Below are 19,238 nucleotides of genomic sequence, written 5' to 3'. Positions count from 1 at the left end.
ATAAAATTTTTTATATTAATGGCCCGATATAGAAATAATAGAATTTTACTGCAATGTGATAGATCTGGTTCATGCTTAAAAGAGGCCGGAGACCGGGGATTTGTGTAGAATGCCTGCAAACCTACATGTGCATCACATCCATTATATTGCATTAAAAATGTAAATCTGAGAAGACACAATACTACTGCTGGATGTTCTTTGACAATTAAAGACATGCAAAAAATCTCGCATATACAACGTTGCATTCGTGAACAAAAAGCCAGAAACACCAGGGCAAAACTTCAAGTCAAGAATCAGGATGTATCAGGATCAATGCCTGCATTGAAATGGTATTTCCATGAGAAAAACGGCACTGAAAAATGCCTGGGCTGCATTCATTTGATTTTTGAGGAGAGTTCTTTAACGCTTTACCCTCAGACTCTGTTTTAGTGGGCTGAGTAGAAAAACCTCAGCAGTTTAATTGCATGATTGCCTGCAGCAGTCAAAAGTCAGGCCAATGCCCAGTGTCAATGGACATCCATGGCCAGAGAAATAGGAAGAGCAGTTTGACAGGAGCTCCTGCTGCCATATTGCTCTGGCTCAAAGCAGACGCCTTTGAGCTCCAGAGCTCTTACCATTGTTTCCTGTCGGCATAAAGTTGCTTTGGAAGTCTTCTACAATGGTGTCACAAGAGATTCAGAGAAAAATGGGCAGCTCCTGCTGCCATGAGAAGAGCAGAGCCTGCAAAGAGCTTTGAACTGCCACATTCTGCCCTGCTGTTCCTCCCTGTTAACTGAGCGACTGGGGACGTGGCCCTGGAAATGACAGCTTCCTGACACTACAGACAATGTTTAAGTTGTAACACATGTCTGCAAAGTATAGGACTGTGCTTGCCTTTCCTATTTTTCCCCTTTGGGACCGGATCTAAGAGTCAGTTATGAAAGACAAGTATTTGGGCTTCTTCCTGCCTGTCTAATTTCAGCCAGCCTCAGAGTCCAGGATCGGCGAAGGGAAGGTACATGTTGAAGGATTTCATTGAACTACAACCAGACCCTTGGTTTCTGCCAGATATTGTTAGCACAGCTCTCCATGGAGCAGGGCGGGTGGCCACTGAATGCCAGGAAGAAAGAACGATGACTGTCTTGACAAGAAGACCCATCGTTCTGCTGGTAGGGTATGGTCCCTCTGCAGTGATAGATTTATTACAATCTAGACAATCTATTTACTATTTATATAGCTATACCATCTATTTATTACAAGCTTGAGAGGAAAAAGGAAGTCTGTGGTCCAGCTGGGCAGGAAGGACAATAGTTGTGTCCATGTGTGGTGCTTGTTTGAGGGACAGTTGTGGTGGTATGACTGCCTGGTAGCTGGCTGGTGAGGGAGTCACCTGGCAAGGCCACAAGAAGTTACATTAGTACAATGCAGCTGTTAGAGTAGCCGTAACTAAAAGCTCCCCAATGAAACTGGTGAAAGAAGAGACAACGAAACTGGTGAAAGAGGAGACAACAAACTCCCCAAACTGTCCACAAAAGGACACACGTTGCCACCCTTTCTGTTTTCTGCACCTTCTTTGCAAGCCCAGTCTGTGAATATTATGGCATCATCTTTTTTCAAAACCCAGCAAATTCTCTTCTTCTCTCTGTGTGACACACCCCTTTCAGCAAAACCAAGCCAGAACAAAACATAAGTGATTAAAGAAGATTCTCACACTGCAGTCTCTTAAAGTAACAGTAAATGAGATGCCTTACACTGTCTCAGGTTTTTGCTGCTTTAAAAGAAAAAAGGTGCCCTAGAAAAATGTAGTGCAGGAAAATCAGTTCTGAGGAGACATTTTCTTTTCCCACCAACAATTAAACTTAATTTGTAATCTAAAAGAAGAAGTTTACTCATAGATAACTTGAGAAGGAAGGCCTGCAGATTTTACATTCATACACCAAAGAGCAAGTCAGACTCAAAACTTCATTTATGTTTTCTTCTTTCTTTTTTTCTTAAAATGAGTTAAAGGAAGCTTTGAAATTAACAGTTACAGGCAGCAGCTGCACACAGTAAACACACAGCTCACTGTACAGTTAAAGCCCCCAAAAGATGGACCTATCCTTGATTCTGGGTGACACACAAGAAAATCATGTAAATTCAAAAGCGTGATTTCAAGCTCCGTTCCTCTTTCATCAGGCTGCTTGTGGTAGTTCTATTCACTAACAGAGAGAAATGGATGGATGGTGTGCATAAGCATTTTGAACTAATGTGCCCGAATTTTTAAGTGCCTTTTAAGTGTATAAATTACAAAACCTGTACCAAAGAGAACAACTGCTGCAAATGCCAGGATTATTTTGTCTTGCAAAGAAGTGAAACAGTGTCTCCATTGATTTTCTCTTTCTTTTCCCTCATTAAGAGAACAGAAAGATGATTGCAGGTTGATTCACACTGTTGTGATTTTTTTCCCTTCAATTCTTATTTTTAGAATCTACCTGGGATTAATGGGTGCTTATCGGATCCACAGCATCGAGCGGCATGGAGCAGAATGCAAAATGTAAATCGGGATGGGCAGGGAAGGAAGTGGGGAAAGGGAGCAGAACAGAAGTTCTGCCTGTTTGCTTCTTTGGAGGATGTAAGAGGCATAGAGAAAGATTTTCCCTCAAAAAGCCTCATTGCTCCCTCCCCCACCCAACTTTGCCCATGCACAAATGAAACAAACCTCTTCTCCACCCTGCCTGATTTCTGTTTTGTGACTGAAGAACTTGGAGGATGTGACAGCAAGGAAATGGGAGCAGCTGACTCTCAAATCAGGAGATGATTTACTTTGAGACCATTCCAGATGCTGTTCTTTCCAGAAGGGGCTCTCATTTCACCTAGGTTGCTACTGCTAATATTTTAGAAGTGTTATTTAAATTCCTTATTTGTTATGTTACATTGGGGATAAAAATACGCTCCTTCCTAAACAGGAACAAAAATTTGCCTGCAGCCAGCTTGCAAAGAAATCCCCAGTCTTCTCGGTATCACAGCAGCTGGCTTCAGCTACAACAGCAAAGAGCTTATAGGTGGCAACCCCAAACAACGTGACAACCACATGGTGACAAAGGCCAGTGAGCAGCCACAGTGGTGAAGGTACTGTCTGAATCAGTAACGGGAAGACACAAAAACTCTGCCTACACTTACCCCCACTAAAAAAGTGCTACTGGTGAGATCTGTTTTCTCAAACCCAACTCTTGCCGCTGTGGTTTCAGTGCATGACAGCTTAGGTAAGTGTACTTGGACCTGATGGAGTTAAGTTTTTGAACCCTGCTGCGCTTTAGATTTGTGATCAAAACAGTGTTATTAATGTACCCATGTTTTAGCTATTGCTGAGCAGTGCTTGCACAGCATCACGGCCTTCTTTGTTTCTCAGCCTGCTCCCACAGTGAGTAGAAGCAAGAGGTTGGAAGGGGACACAGCCGGGACAGCTGACCCCAGCTGACCAAAGGGATATTCCACACCATGTGACATCCTGCTCAGTGATAAAAGCTTGGGGGTAGTTTTTTGAAAGTAGCAATTGCTCAGAGAATGGCTGAGCATTGGTCTGCTGGTGGGAGGTAGTGAGTGAGTACCTTTGCATCACTTGTTTTCTTTTTATTTCCTTTGCTGATTAAACTGTTTTTATCTCAACCCATGAGTTCTCTTGCTTTTGCTCTTCCATTTCTCTCCCTCCTGCTGGAGGCAGTGAATGAGTGGCTGTGTGGGGGCTTAGCTGCTGGACGGGTCAACCCATCACAGTGAGTAATAGGTAAGTGATGCACTTGGTTTGAAAAATAACTTCAGAGGCACACAGGTTTAGCCACGTTAACTAGACAGGCAAGAACTGAGATACTGCCTGGAGATGAATTTGTCAGGATTGTAAAGATGACACATTAACATCTAGTCCACTTTCAGCAGAGATTTTGAAATCTGGAAAACAAGAGAGTGGAAGGCTGAGATGGTAGTGAAAAACACCCTGGACAATCAGATGTGGAAGGAGACAGGTCCTAACTTGCATTCCCTCTTACAGAAGAGTGGCAGTATTGATGCATACAATCCAGCCGTGAGGCCACTAAGACCAGTGATTCCCAACTCTGTTTTGCCAGTTACCCTACAAACTGCTGCTCCCCACATTCTACAATCCTGTGCCGCTGCAGGCTGCATCTGTTCCACCAGGGATGTCCTCTAGGAAGTTTATGGTCAGTTTCTCCTTCCTTTTAACCACACACAGTCCCTAATGTCAAAAAGCTGGGAAATGCCCCTAGAAACAGAATCTACACAAACCTGGATGGGGCAATCAACAAAGCAGGAGATGAGTAACAGGAGGGGAACTGAGGCAGAATTTACAAGAATGGGAGGAAAAAGAGAAGCTACTGTCCCCTTCCTTGGCTTCTGCTGAGGTCCAGTGACCCACAGCAAAGTCCCTCTGCCTCCAAAGGTAGATCAATATTGCTCAGCTCAGAGTGGACCCTGCAGTATCACAAAGCCCAGCAAGGTTACCCACATGCCACTGCTACCTCAGGTAAGTCTATGAGATGGTACTGAAACTGATACAGATGCTCCTATGCCCCAAAAGGCCTGCTGCTCTCTCTCCGTCTTTCCTTCTGTCTCCCTCTCCCTGTCTCTTGAAAGGATACCAACATTCAGCAACAGAGGAACACAAAACAACAATGCCGGACAGAGGCCTTCTCAATGCAGTGTCCTCTTTTTCTTTGCATTTATATGTTTGTAGGACTGATGAGTTTTCATTTTTAGCCTGCCTCGACTCTTAGATGGCTGCACTGCTTGAATTAGAATGTCATAGCCAGGAGGAGAATGAGACAACAAGAAACATGGGAGAACATCACAGGTGCTTCAAGAGAAAGGACTCGGAGTTTAACAAAGGAGTGACGGTGGGAAAAATCATGAGGGAAGGTCCCTTCTGCTCACCAGAGAAGATGGGGCTTAAAAGGGATTAGATGGCATCTAAGGGCCATGAAAAAGATTCTGCTGGGTTAGTGAGCATTTTTCAAAGGAAGCCAGCAAACAGCTACAGGACCCTTCCACTTTGGTCAAAATACCTACGTATCACTAAGCATATGGTAGTTCTATTTTATACCCATGTCTGAGGGCAAGTAGAAAAGATAATTTAATCTCACCATAAACTTGAGGTCATTACACATACTGATCAGCGAATTATCTGCTCATGTTTAGTGACTCTAAGCTACAGGTCCGTAACCTGGTCCTTTAGCCTTTAGCTTAAAGCTACTGCAACCTCCTCAAAACAGTTACATAGGAGGTCTTACTTTAATCCTTAATGGCCTAAGCAGAAAGTCACATTGAAATAATAGAGTAAATGGAAGCTGTGGATATTTAGGTTAGGTGTCAGGGAAGAAAATCCTTTCTATTGGCAAGGACAGCAAAACAACCTGGAGCAGATTGCCTAAGGCGATGTGAAGGCTAGACAAGTACCTGCCAGGCATGGCACTGCCTCTGGTCAGGAGGATGGGTGAGTCTCTTTCAGTCTGGTTTTCCGTTACTCAGTGACAAAAACAGTAGATGGAAATGCTTTTTAATAGCCCCTCCCCTCAAGCCAGATGTGATTTCTTTAATTCTCTCACTCCCTCTTTCATTCTTTCTCAAGGTTCATACATTTACAAAGCTCTAAAAACCAACCTGAATATCCTGTTAGTCACTCAGAATGAAGTGTGGATATTGGCCCAAGTGGACATCTGCTCAACCAAGCATGCAGGTTTTTTGTCTACAATGGTGTTCCCTGATATGTGATTCAGAGAACACTGGGGCCCATAAATCATCAGGTCACTCACAAGCCCCACAGCACACATATGTCCAAGCAAATACACATGCCCTGGGCAATGTGCCAGCATTTTGCTGGTGGTGCTTGAGCTCCCTCTCACATTGTCTGCGTGCCTTCCCCAGTTTAACTGGTACTCTGAGCATGAGCAGTTGAAAATCATTGACCTAAAGTGTCCCTGAGGACAGCTCCAACCATCCTCATCAGGAGAATGAAAAGATCAGTGCATGAGGAAAATGCAGACAACAGAGGTTTCTCTGTTTCTTTGCAAATAAGACACAAAAGGAAAATGCAGGACTGGATGGTAGTCTGCAGCAGACAGGTGGGGTTTGACTGGAGGTGATAATTTTGTGATACACCTGGTGGACTACACATCTGCCAATAATTCGGGAGACCTGGAGATCCCCTCTGGACTTCCTTCCTGTTTCCTAGCACCAAAAAAGACAAAAAGCTGAAGACTGCAGAAGTTAACAACTAGGTGAACAGCAGGGGGGACAGTTGTCAGATTTGTGGATCATGCTGTAAAGAGAAAGGGACCACTTGATAGGGAACAAAAGCATACCCTGTAAGCCAGGCTGGCTGGGCAACTCGGATTGAATAAGCAACCAAAAGCACATTCAGCACAAAATCATGATATCAAGCATGAAACAGAGGCTGTAAGGAGATGACCCTTTTCAGTTGCCAATATGCTAATTACAAGCATCTGAAAAAATGGATAAATGCTCTGCCTGCAGAGTAGCAACGCGGAATAACACTTGGGAAAACTAACAGCTAGATTTAGACTATCAGAATATTAAAGGAACTAGTTGTAACCAATTTAAGAAGTCCAAATGGAAGACAGGAGTTGACAGGCCCTGTATGTCACAAATGAAGTCTGAGTGACTGACAGCTTGGAAGTAAGTAACCTTGATATTTATGTGTCAAGATACACTGAAGATGGAGTCTCAATTAGTATCTGTTACAGACCATTGGAACCACTGCAGTGCACAGGATGATGGCCTTCCTTAACACCTGATACAATAGCTATTAAAAAAAAACCTTGTGTTATCTCAGGGGCATTCAATCCAAACAATTTATGCCAGAGACCTTATATCACTAGCACTAAAACATGACTGTACTTTCCAAAATGCTATGAATGAAAAATTACTAACTGCTAATTTAAAGGAAAGATCAACGTTCCTAACCCTCTGGACTAAAGCTCTTGACAAGTAGCTAAATGAGTCATAACCAGTATAGGCCTTGCAGCATCCAAGCGAATGGACAATTCAGGAGCAGTTCACAGCACAACGACCACAATGTGAAGAACTTGTGGGATGAAGCTAAACTCCACCACATACAGCTAAACCCCACAGTGGTCACCCTACCAGGCCAGGAGCAGCATGACCTGTGGAAGAAATATTTTACAATGAGAGGGGTAAAACACTGGCCCAGGTTGCCCAAAGAGGTGGTAGATATCCCATCCCTGGAGACATTCAAGGCCAGGCTGGATGGGGCTCTGAGCAACCTGATCTAGTTGCAGATGTCCCTGCTCATTGCAGGGGGTTGGACTAGATGATCTTTAAAGGTCTCTTACAACTCAAACTAGTCCATGATTACATGACTTGCTCCCGGTCCATCCAGAGACAACAACAGGCAGAAGCTGCAGTGCCGACATAGGCACAACTCACCGCTGGTAGTACAGTGCAACTACACATGAACAGCCTGTGAGTCCTTTGAGGTTCAGCAGAAGAACCAGATAATCCCTGCTCTAGACCTTGTCTCAGAAGGGAGGAGGTGATCACAAACCAGAAGGTTACTGGCTGTTTAGACTGAAAGGGACTGATGCTTTCTGTACAAATAATTAGCATTGTCTGCAATCAAATCCAGACTAGCAAAATTTTAGGCAATACATGAACATATCCTCTTCATATAGACATAAATTAAAATCACAGTGCATGCTTTCTGAGAGGCAATTTCAGAAAACTATAGTGAATGGGAGTCAAATCAGGCTGAAGACAGAGCCTACATAAAGTTGCTGACATCTGTGAAGGGTTTAAGAGGTTTCCTAAATGTCTACAATGTTACAACCATGAAAAGAAGAGTGGGTTGGATAAAAATAACACAGAATAAAAAAACCCCAGGTTTACCAGGGAAGTGAAAAAACATATAAAATGTTATATACAAAACCAACACATGAAGGGGGAAAGAGAAAATGATAATAATGAGTAAAAAAAGCTAAAATAAAGATTATATAGAGGAAGCTAGAAGATACTAGGAAAAATTTAAGCAGATAGAATCATACACGTATTTATTTTTCTAAGCAGATTGTGAAAGTTGAATCCCGAACAAAAAAAAGTGGTAGAATCATTCATAACAATACAGCAGTGGCAGAAGTTATTAAATACAGATTTCTGATTAGCACACAGGTAAAAGGCCAGACGATCTGCTTATGATGATGATGATGATGAAATAACTTCCCACCAGAGCAGCCCCTGGAGAGGGGATGTCAAGTAGCAAATACATGATTCTAGGTGTTTCAGATTAGTTGCTAGAAATCAACTTGTCTCAGAAGGTTTTAGAGAGCTTGCCTTGGAGCTGCTAGTGCTGCATCTAAAGCAGTTCTGGGCCCCTGAGAAGGACAAGAGGAAGAAGGAAAGCTCATGTTGGGCCATTGTTTAAGAAAAGCAAAAAGTTATTACAGGCCTGTTGGCTGAGTTTGCAATATTTTGCATAGGACAGAACAATTAACGTAAGACTCAGTTAAAATCTTAAAACAAAAAGCTCTATAATAGAAATCAATCAACTTGACTTTAAGGAAAATAGATCCTGTCAAACTAATTTGATGTAACTTCTTGCAAAAATTACAAGTTCACTTGACGAAGGCAGCATTGTTGACAATATTACAAGTCTAAGTCATTTGACTTGTTCTGTAGAACATATTTATGAAGAAATGGAATGCTTTGAAGCTTCTATGGAGTGTCTTCATCTGTACATAGAAAGCAGAACTCCACAGGTGGAGAACCCTATATGAGGTCAGGCCAAAATCTCAAACATATTTTATACTGGATTCACTTCTGAGTCCACAATCATATAAAATGTATAAAAAGTTGATAAACGAAGGAAGTCAAAATGCAACCGAAAATGAGAAACTACTTATTAGCAAACAGATGGCTTCCTATTGAGTTACCACAGGTATTGGTCATCATCCATTTACTATTTAATAGACTTTAATCCAGGTCACTGGTAAGGTAAGTCATTAGGGTTAGATACTAGACTGGGGACAAGAAAAAACCAAAGAACTAAAGGACAAGAGCAACTGGGATCTGTAGAAAGATGGGAGAAACCAGTTTAGGTGTCAATATGGCCAAGTGCAGAATCCTCTTATTAGAATAAAGAAGGTAGGCCATACTTACAGGATGAGAGGGAGAGAGAGGACTCTATCCTCCAAAGCAGAAACTGAATATCAAACCGGTGGTCCTGGGAGGCAATCAGCTCAACATGAATTCCCCACACAAGGCTGTGGCCAAAAGGGCTAATGCGAGCCTGAGCTGTACAAACAAAAGAAAATCAAAAGATGAGTAGGTAGGTTACAGTGACACTGTATTTGGCTCTCATTCCTCTGCTCAATGAATAATGTAGCAGGTTCTGCTGCTCCATTTTTCAAATAAAGTGTTGGAAAAACTGGAAGAGTGTTCAAGGGAGACAGATTAAAGAACTGAAAACACTGAGTAGCAGAAAGCCTTGTTATAAACAAAAAGCTTAAAGGGAATGTTATTTTGTTCACAGTATAGGAGTATTCATATGGGGAATAAATTTGATAACAGCATGTTCTAATCTAGCAATGGCAGAAAACTTGTTGAACTGGAAACTAATCCAACCCAGACTGTGAACAGTCAATTTGGTTTTGCTTTTTTAGCAATGATCTGTTATGAGCAATTAACCAGTGATTAACCCTTTGCACCACACGTTGTGATGTATTGTCCATCTCTGCAAAGCTGTGAAAATAACCGTGCTTGATTTAAAAAGGACGCACACCCATGCAGCTTGGGTTATTAGGCAGGAAGCAGGAGCTCCTTCAGGTGAGATCTACTGCCTGCATAAAGCTGGAGGTCAGGTGAGTGGTCACTTCATCAGTGCTTTGTGTTTCCACTGAGAAACACCAGGTAGTAATCCTGGCAGCCCTCCTGCTTGTGGCCTACAAAATGCCTCCAAGAGGGCTGAGGTGCCATCTAAGTACAGATGACACCCAACTGTCCATCTTCTGGAGGATCTGCAGGCAGCCATCTCTGAACTCCCAGCACCTGGCTCCACACAAAACCTCACTGTACAAAGCTCCTCATGCTGAAATGACACAGAAACAACTTCTAGGAAACAGATGGGATTATTACAGCTCTGTCACTGGGTACTTAGGATGACTTGCTTCAGCAATTCACTTCACCTGCTGCGTGCTACTGAGATCTCATCCCAGAGATCTGCCTGGGATCCCATTCTAGGATCCCCCAGCCACAGAAGGTGACCTCAGAGAATAAGGCTGAGGAAAGGAGTTCTTCTCCATATCTCACAGATACTTCCTCTCCCAGCTTCACCCTTTCGGGATGAACTGATGGACTGGCTACCTTCTTCAGGAAAGCAAGTTGATGTCTTTAAGCTGTATGAGTGGATGCGAGCACTGTTCCCACGGGCACCTTCCGACGCACCCGGGATATCCCTACACCTTCTCCTTCCCCTCACCCTGCTGAGGGAATTGGGTGCTGCCAAGAAAGCTTTTGGTTCCGTGTCCCATGGCTGGGGTCTGGCAGGTGGGCTCCTAAGGACCACATGCTCGGCCAGGGGCCTTAGCTACTGAATTTCCTTCATCCCAGAGCCTGCCAATATGTAAGTTTGGCAGTTTTAAAGGATGCAGTGCAAGCTCTTATCCATACTGTCTGTCTTAATCAAGGTCTTTGGCCCGAAATCATTAATCCCATCAATGCGGGAGTGGGGAAGGATGGGGAGTGTTTGATTTGTGCCAGCCGCTGGCATCAGCTCATTTTAAGCTTCTGGAATAAACCCACCTATGACTGAATGCTGAAGTGTAAATTCTGCAAATAAAACAGATAAAATAATCTAAATTACTTGAGCTCAGCATTGGTACATATGCTACTCCGGAGATTTATAAGGCATTATATCATACAAACATTTAATCATATTTTAATTAAGATTCTACAGATTTTTCTGTTCACCAGGTGGGAAAAAAATGCTTTTTTCAAACTTCCAACCACTTTCACTAAGTGATGCCTAAACATAGCATGCATAGCATAGTAAAATCTCAGTGCTAGGTTACAAAAAATTAAAGAAACATCCCATCTTAAGTAAATTATTGTAGTACAAAACTTCTGCAGAATGAACTAAAGCAAGAAAGCTTGTGAAAATTTCAAGAAGGAAAAAAGGCCTGTCCAAGTGTGGTGTGATTTATGTATATATATATATACATATATATATAAACACACACACATATAGATGCACATGCATTCATACACACATCTGATCTCTGCTATACCTGGTATTTCTATCAAGAGATCTCAACACTCAAAACTGTGATTGGCAACTAAAAGAACAAAAGCTTTGGGAAAGCTGATCAAGAACATGGTTTCAGAACTACTACTAAAAGCTGAATTAGAGCCTGCTAAAGTACAGTTTGAATTGTGCACTTGCCCACCTTGATACTTACTGTCCTCTTGGATGCATTTTTCTCCCTCTTCCTCTGGTACAACCCCAGCTACGTCCTAAAGCATTAGTATGATCTGTTCAGCACATGTGCAACTGTGTGTTTAAGCCTTGTAAATGTTTGCTTATGTCAAAAGATGTACCATTACAAAGAACACATAGGCTAGACTCCACAAATTTATTTTTACAGGTGAAGTAACCAATAATCTTCCTAAACTTAAATGCATAGAAACTACACAGAAGGAAATGGCTTTCATACATAGATTTAAAAAAACCCTTTCTGAAATATTAAGAGATAAGACAGATGCCATGCTTGTCCTTTTACTCCAGACACACAGAGAAAAAAATAAAAGAGAGAACATGAAACCAACCATCCAATCCGCCTCTGTAAGTCACCCAGACCAGACGCAGAAATGCTATGGAAGTTTATGCAATGAATCTCAGGAGTGTCACTTTCATGAATCTCAAGAGGCGTCATTGACCTGAGGGTGGCTGCAGTTTCTGCCCCAATTCCAGTTTAATGTATTCCAGTTTGGCCCTCAAGCGATAGTGCTGTTGGAGAACACGCTAAGAAACAAATGCAGGCAATTGCTTTGACATAATTCTTTGGGACACAGGCAGATCGAATGTGCTGACGTCAACAGAGACCAGAAAAGAAGTTTACCCAATCTCCTTTCCTCACTGAAGAAAACAATAAGAGAAAACAAAGCACAACCTCAAATGTAGCCAAACACATGCCCGCATCTCAGCAGCAAAACTAATACATGTTGTCTAAGAAAAAGAGAACCAAGACAAATGCTTCTAAAGCATCATTTGGCTGTATACACAGCACTTCATTTATAGCTTAAATTTACATGACTTGTATATGTAATTAGCTCTTTGCACATAACATGCATGAAACGTCTGTTTCATAGAGAATATTAATATAAAGCCCCAGAAACAACCTAATTCAGTTCTTTATGGCCATAGTACATTCAAAAGTGTTACTAACATAGTTACCTCATCTTAAAGCAAGCTGCTGCTCTCCCAGTTTGGGTGTCAGGTCCCTGCCTGAGTTTGCAGTACTGGTGGATAAAAAATTCTTTGCCAGTAAATGTGGTATGGTTGTTACTAAGGCTAAAATGGGAATCTACAAAATTAGCTCTGACTCCTCACAACAATATTATAATATAGTACATAGAAGCTGGTGGAGAATGGATTGAGAGCAGCCCTGAAGAGAGGCACTTGGGGGTGTTGGTTGATGAGAAGCTCAACATGACCCAGCAATGTGCACCTGCATTCCAGAAGGCCAAATGTATCCCAGGCTGCATACGAAGAAGTGTGACCAGCAGGTCAAGGGAAGTGATTCTTCACCTTCACTCTGCTCTCATGAGATCTCGTCTGGAGTACAGTGTCCAGCTCTGGGGCCTCTGACATAAGAGGGACATGGACCTGTTGGAGCAAGTCCAGTGGAGGGCCACAAAGACGATCCGAGGGTTGGAGCACCTCTCTTGTGAAGACAGGCTGGGAGAGTTGGGGTCGTTCAGCCTGGAGAAGAGAAGGCTTCAGGAAGACCCTATAGCAGCCCTCCAGTACCTAAAGGAGATCTACAAGAAAGCTGGAAAGGGACCTTTTGCAAGGGCATGTAGTGATAGAACAATGGCATAGATTTAGATTAGATGTAAGGAAGTTCTTCCCCATGAGGCTGGTGAGGCACTGGACCAGGCTGCCCAGAGAAGCCATGGATACCCCATCCCTGGAAGTGTTCAAAACCAGGTTGGATGAGGTTTTGAGCAATCTGGTCCAGTGGAAGGTGTCCCTGCCTGTGGCATGGGGGTTGGAACTAGATAATCTTTAAGGTCCCTTTGAACCCAAACCACTCTGTGATTTTATGATTCTTCTAAAATTTAGGGGACTGCACGGACCTGCTTTCAATATGACTGCCAATATGACTACTTGTGTGGGTCACTCTGCCACAACAAAAGTTTGCACATGCTATCTGACCACAATGAAGAGACAGATAAAAATTACCATTTTGAATGTCCCTAAGAACCATGGTCTCTGAGAGAAGAGTGATTATGAGTTACAGCTGCTGAAACTACTTGATCTAGAACCTTAAACTACCCCTACACGAAGTAAAAAGAGAGTTTCGTCCTTCTTCTTCCACCATCCTTCAAGTGACCTGCTCCCAGAATATGGCCACAAAGTGTCATCCACAGTTTGGCTAAACATCAATGCTGTAGGACCTTTTCAGCTATGTTGGGACCTGTGTAAATGTTGTGATGTTCACGGAATAAGGGTTTTAAAATGACTAACCTTCAGGAATTATCAATACATTGTCCTGCTCTTCGCATAACTATCCAGAAAGAAAACATTGGAATCACTGCTCTAGAGAGTCAGATGTCAAAGTCTGATAAAAAATGTGACCAAATGTCCTAAAGAATTCCTTGAATTTCTCAGGCTGTCATGTTATATTTTTTAAAACATTCGTCAAGATGCAAAAATATGGTAGAAACACTTTTCAAATACTAGGAATTGGAAGAAGGCTTTAACCAAAACTAAAGTTTGCTATCTACCCTGACTCCTGTAAGGTCTTTGATGAGATCCCATACAACATCTTTGTCTCTAAATTGGAGAGTTATGGATTTGATGGATAGACTGTTCAATGGATAAGGAATTGGCAGGATGGCCGCATCCAGAGTTGCAGTTAATGACTCAATGTCCAAATGAAGATCAGCGACAAGTGGTATCCTTTATAGGTCTGTACTGGGACCAGTACTGTTCAATACCTTTATTAATGACATAGACAGTGGGATTGAGTGCACCCTCAGCAAGTTCACAGATGACACCAAGCTGAGTGGTGCAGCTGACACACCTGAGGGAAGGGATGCCATCCAGAGGGACCTTAACAGGTTTAAAGAGTGGGGCCCTGTGAACCTCATGAAGTTCAACCAGATCAAGAGCAAGGCCCTGTTCCTGGGTCAGGGCAATCAACAGTATTTGTACAGACTGTCTGATGAAGGGATTGAGAACAGCCCAGAAGATAAGGACTTGGGGACTATGGTGGATGAAAAACTGGAGATGACCTGGCAATGTGTGCTTGCAGCCTGGAAAGGCAATCATATCCTGGGCTGCATAAAAAGAAGTGTGGCCAGTAGGTCAATGGAGGTGATTCTGCCCCTCTACTCTGTCCTCATGAGACCCCACCTGGCATACAGTATCCAGTTCTGGGGTCCCTAGAACAAGATCTTGGACTTGCTAGAGTGAGTCCAGAGAAGGGCCGCAAAATGACCAGAGGGCTGGAGCACCTCTCCTATGAAGACAGGCTGAGACAACTGGCGTTGTTCAGCCTGGAGAACAGAAGGCCTCCAGGGAGACCTTATGGCAGTCTTTCAATATATAATGGAGACTTATAAGAAAGACAGAGAGAAACTTTTACTAGGGCCTGTAGTGACAGGACAAGGGGCATTGGTTTTAAACTGAAATAGGGTAGACTTGGAATGGACATAGAAAGAATTTTTTTTTTATTATGAGCATGGTGAAACACTGGAACAGGTTGCCCAGAAAAGTTGCAGATGCCCCATCACTGTAAATGTCTAATGTCAGGTTGGATGGGGCTTTGAGGAACCTGGTCTAGTGGAAGATGTCCCTTTCTAGGGCAGGGTGTTGGAGTAGATGGTCTTTAAAGGTCCTTCCAAGCCAAATCATTCTGTGATTGATGATTCCGTTATTAAGTTGGTTTCCCACCTCTGTGGCTGCTATCGCAGTACAGCAACAGTGCAGTTAGTGCAGCTGGGTCTTAATGGTGCTGTAAGACAACTTGTGGAATAGCATTACAAATCAGTATTACTGTAGACAGACATAAATACAGCACCCACACTCTATGATTAAGGCACATGAAAAAGTGAGGATAAGATACCCACATGATTTCCTCTAAATGCATACATGATACAAAGTGAGAACCAAGTGCACCTGTATCTTTACACTGCCATTTGTATGAAGAGTGAAAGTTTATTATTTTTTCCATATTGCAAAGCTACAGTTGTTATGACAATCACAGCAATTATGTAGTTCATGCTCACTATCTTTTCAGAGTATGAGAGATCTGATCATCTGCAGGCTTTGAACACTTCCCTCTAAAAATGCTTGTCTAATAACCTACTGTCGCTGAAAACTGGAGTCTTATCAGTTGTCTGGCTACTGCAGGCTGCTACAATTTTTTTACAACAGGAAATGTGTATTCCATACGTAAGACGACTACACTTACAAGAAATAACGCAGGAAAGGAAAGTGATCTAATTTCTATTCTGCTTCCTTCCTTCTGCAGTGTACTGCATTCAGATGTTTGTTCCAAAACACAGATATTAGTTCAAGGCCAAGATTTTTATTTACCCTGATCCTACAAAATAAGCTTGCAGCTCAACTGCAGTTCAAACATCTCAAGCCATTGTACTGCATTCATATTCATGTAAGTCATTTAGGTAAATGGTCTTAAAATTTATCTTTTCAAGATTATTGAGCCTGTCTTATCTATGCCCTGTAGTTTTTTCTGTCAATGCCATAGTTTTAAAACTCCTGTGAATTAAGAACACTTCCTGAAGATGCCAACATAACATGGAGAAGCAAGTGTCAGTTTTGAAGGGTCTTTGTGGTGGCCCTGACCCTCACTGTTGCAGACTGTAAGAAAACGGCAGTTGTGCTGCATTTAGGGAAACACCACAACACCTTCCCAAAGTGCTGCACTTGTCCATGGATGTTACTCAGTTTCTACTGCCGAACAAAGAAACCTGACTGACTGTTACGCTTCACTTCTCTGCTTTTGCAAAACCAGTTTTTCATTTAGGAAGTCTGAGGTAGCTTTTTTTAAAGAGGAATCTTTCAAGCGTTCTCATACTTATCCCATTTATTATTGTGACCAACAATACAAGCATATAATAAATTATAAATGGCCACAAGCAACTGTCTCCTGCCTGCGAGCTAAAAGCTGGCAAGAGACTCCATACTGCTTCAGGGAAAAATCTGCATCAGGTAGGCTGCTGAACCTGGGGAGTTTTGAGTACCAAAGGAGTCACAAACTGACTGGTCAGTGCTGACTGCTGCCAGAGCTCTTGAAAAGCGATAAACAGATGGGTCAGGAAAGGACAGTACTCTGAACTGAATTGTGTAGGTAGAGAAATAACATCCAGAGTTCATTTATTTTCTGTCTTCCATGGGAGATAGAAAGTAATTGAAAACCATTAAACTAGTAAAACCCTCTCCACTATACCCTGCATTTTTTTGCGAGCTGACAGCACTACCTGTTTCATATTTATGTGCTAGAGAGGTAGGGGAGTTAAAATATAAACAAAATCAAGGGATACTTCAAAAACTTTTGTTTTGTTTATGGCGCAAGCAGTGTACTCTTCCGGCAAGGCAATTTTGACTCTGAAATGTAGAAGATTTCCCTAAGGCTGGGCTGGAGCTTCTGCTTCTTGTTTGCATTTGGGCATGTACTTCAGTGAAGATTTTCTTGAGTGTGAAAAATGAGGCTACATGTTTTGTTTTGTATATATTTTTTTCAGATGCCAGGAGCATAAATGTCAGTGAAAGAAAACAGTCCCAACTTTGTGAGCTTCCCAGAACTATATTTTATATGCTGGTGCTTTTGTTTTCTTGCAAGTTCAGCATTGCTTTAGTGGCAGCACCCTGGAGTCCCCCTGCCCCCAACAAGTGATACATATTAGTACATCTGTTTTCTCTGTAAAGTCTTTTTGCATTCTTTGCAGGGCACAGGAAGGATGTGGGCTCCTTTTCACATTCAAATGAGGCAAATTAGCCTTTGCTTGGTTCCTACAGTATAATGCTTATTTTACATTTAAGTGTGAGAAAAAGGGAGGAAATAAACCCCAACACATTAGGTGGGTTATATGCTTCATTTTGGTACAAGCCTCAGCCCTCTTTTGCAAAATGCTTTCAACATCATTATTTCACGATGCGGTTCAAAAGTTTCATAATGTAAAATGACTGAATAGTTTGCACAAAGAAATAGCAGCCACAGGTAACATTAAAAAAGGGAAAAGGCTGAAAATGCCAATCTGAATTAGCAGGGCTCAAGCAATCCAGGAGATTCCTGAAGTGTATTGATGGCAGCTTTCTAACACAGGTGATCAAGGAGCTGTGCTGGGCCTTGTACATACAAACAAGCATTGGATGATGTGCAGGTCAGGGATAGCATGGGCTGCCCTTACCATGAGATGGTAAGCAGCCTTTTTTCCAAAAAGCTGGATCACAACCCCCACAAAGAGCAGAATTTGGCCTCTTCAGGGATCTGCTTAGAAGAATCCTGCGGGATATAGCCCTGGATGAAAATTGAGTCCAGGAAAACTGGTTGATTTTCAAGGATCACCTCCTGCGAGCTCCAGAATCATCCATCTCAATATGCAGGGGGTCAAGCACAGACAGCAGGAGGCCCACATGGATGATAAAGGAGCTCCTGACTAAACTCAAACATGAAATGGATGTGTACAAGAGATGGAAGCAGGGTCAAATAGGGTTTGGAAAGCCAAAGTCCACCTGGAATTCAGCCCACTGAGGGCTGTTAAAAGCAGTGAGAAAGCTTTTCATAGGTACATCAGCAGAAAAATGAAGACAAAGGAAAAAGGGCCTGCTGCTGAATGGCACATCAGTGGTGTACCTTAGAAGTTGATACTGGGATAAATACTGTCTATTCTCATCATTAATGATCTAAACGTGGCAGAGAGTGCATCCTCAGAAGGTCTGGGAGGAGCGGTTGATAACCCAGATGGTTTTGCTGCCATTCACAGGTACCTTGACAGGCTGGAGAAATGAGCCATTAAGTTCACGAAAGGGAAAGGCAAGCCCTGCTCTTGACGAAGAATAACCCCATACTGGGAGTAAAAGTGGAGGGCTGATCAGTTAGAAAGCAGCTCTACAGGACAGAATCTGGGTGTCTCAGTTGACACCAAGCTGAACAAAAGCCAGCAATGCTCCCTTATGGCAAAAAAGACCATCAACATCCTGGCCTGCATTAGAAACAGCACTTCCAGCAGGTTGAGAAAGGTGATCCCTCCCTTTGCTCAGCACTGGTGAGACACATCTGGACTGCCAGATCAAGTTTGAGGACCCTTGAAAATCTGGGGCTCCCCAGTATAGAAGAGATATGAACTTATTCAAAAAGGTCCAGCAAAGGGCCACAAATACAGCTAAGAGTTTGGAGCATCTTTCCTACTGACGAAAGGACGAGAGCTGTGACTGTCCAGCCTGGAGAAGAGAAGGCTCAGGGGGATCTTATCCTGATCAGGGGTAGCAAATAAGGCGAGGCAAGATATCTCAGTGCTGTGCTGGACAAGGAGAAATGGGCACAAATTTAAATATGGGAAATGCTGGTTAACCATGAGAAAAACCCCTTTTTTTTACTGCAGGAGTGTTGAACACTGGCACAGGTTGCACAGAGAGGCTGTGGAATCTCCACTGCTGGAGATAGTCAAAAATCAACCTGACAACTCTGAGATATCAACTTTAAGTTGACCCTGCTCTGAACCGGGGATTGGACTGCATGATCTCCAGAGGTCCTTTCTAAGGCCAGCGATTTGTGGTGTAGGCCTGCTGTACTTACTAATGTCCTCCTCTTCCTCCCTAGAAACTAGAGACAAATGCAACAACTTAGTAATGTAACAAAAGCACGGTACACATTTTGCATGGAAATGATGTGCTTCAAATTCTTGCTCTTTTAGAACCTGTGCTCTAATCCACATGGTAAAGCTAACAGACAGGATGCAAGAAAAAACAAACAACTGCTTGATAAACT

The 19,238-nt window shown here is 42.6% G+C and overlaps 1 protein-coding gene across 7 annotated transcripts in view; it reads right to left on the bottom strand.

Moving 5' to 3' along the window:
- Positions 1–19,238, bottom strand: part of FYN (FYN proto-oncogene, Src family tyrosine kinase) — a 141,343-nt gene that overhangs the window by 46,259 nt on the left and 75,846 nt on the right. For 5 of the 7 annotated variants that reach the window (XM_071806630.1, XM_071806628.1, XM_071806627.1 and 2 more), the window contains one exon: positions 9,160–9,294. The exons of the other annotated variants lie outside the window; for them this stretch is intronic. The gene's annotated coding sequence lies outside the window, so the exon portion shown is untranslated. The remainder of the gene's footprint in view (positions 1–9,159; positions 9,295–19,238) is intronic. 7 annotated transcript variants of the gene reach the window in all.

Source organism: Patagioenas fasciata, chromosome 3, assembly GCF_037038585.1.
Source record: "Patagioenas fasciata isolate bPatFas1 chromosome 3, bPatFas1.hap1, whole genome shotgun sequence".
NCBI lineage: Eukaryota > Metazoa > Chordata > Aves > Columbiformes > Columbidae > Patagioenas > Patagioenas fasciata.
This window is presented reverse-complemented; position numbering and strand designations above follow the sequence as displayed.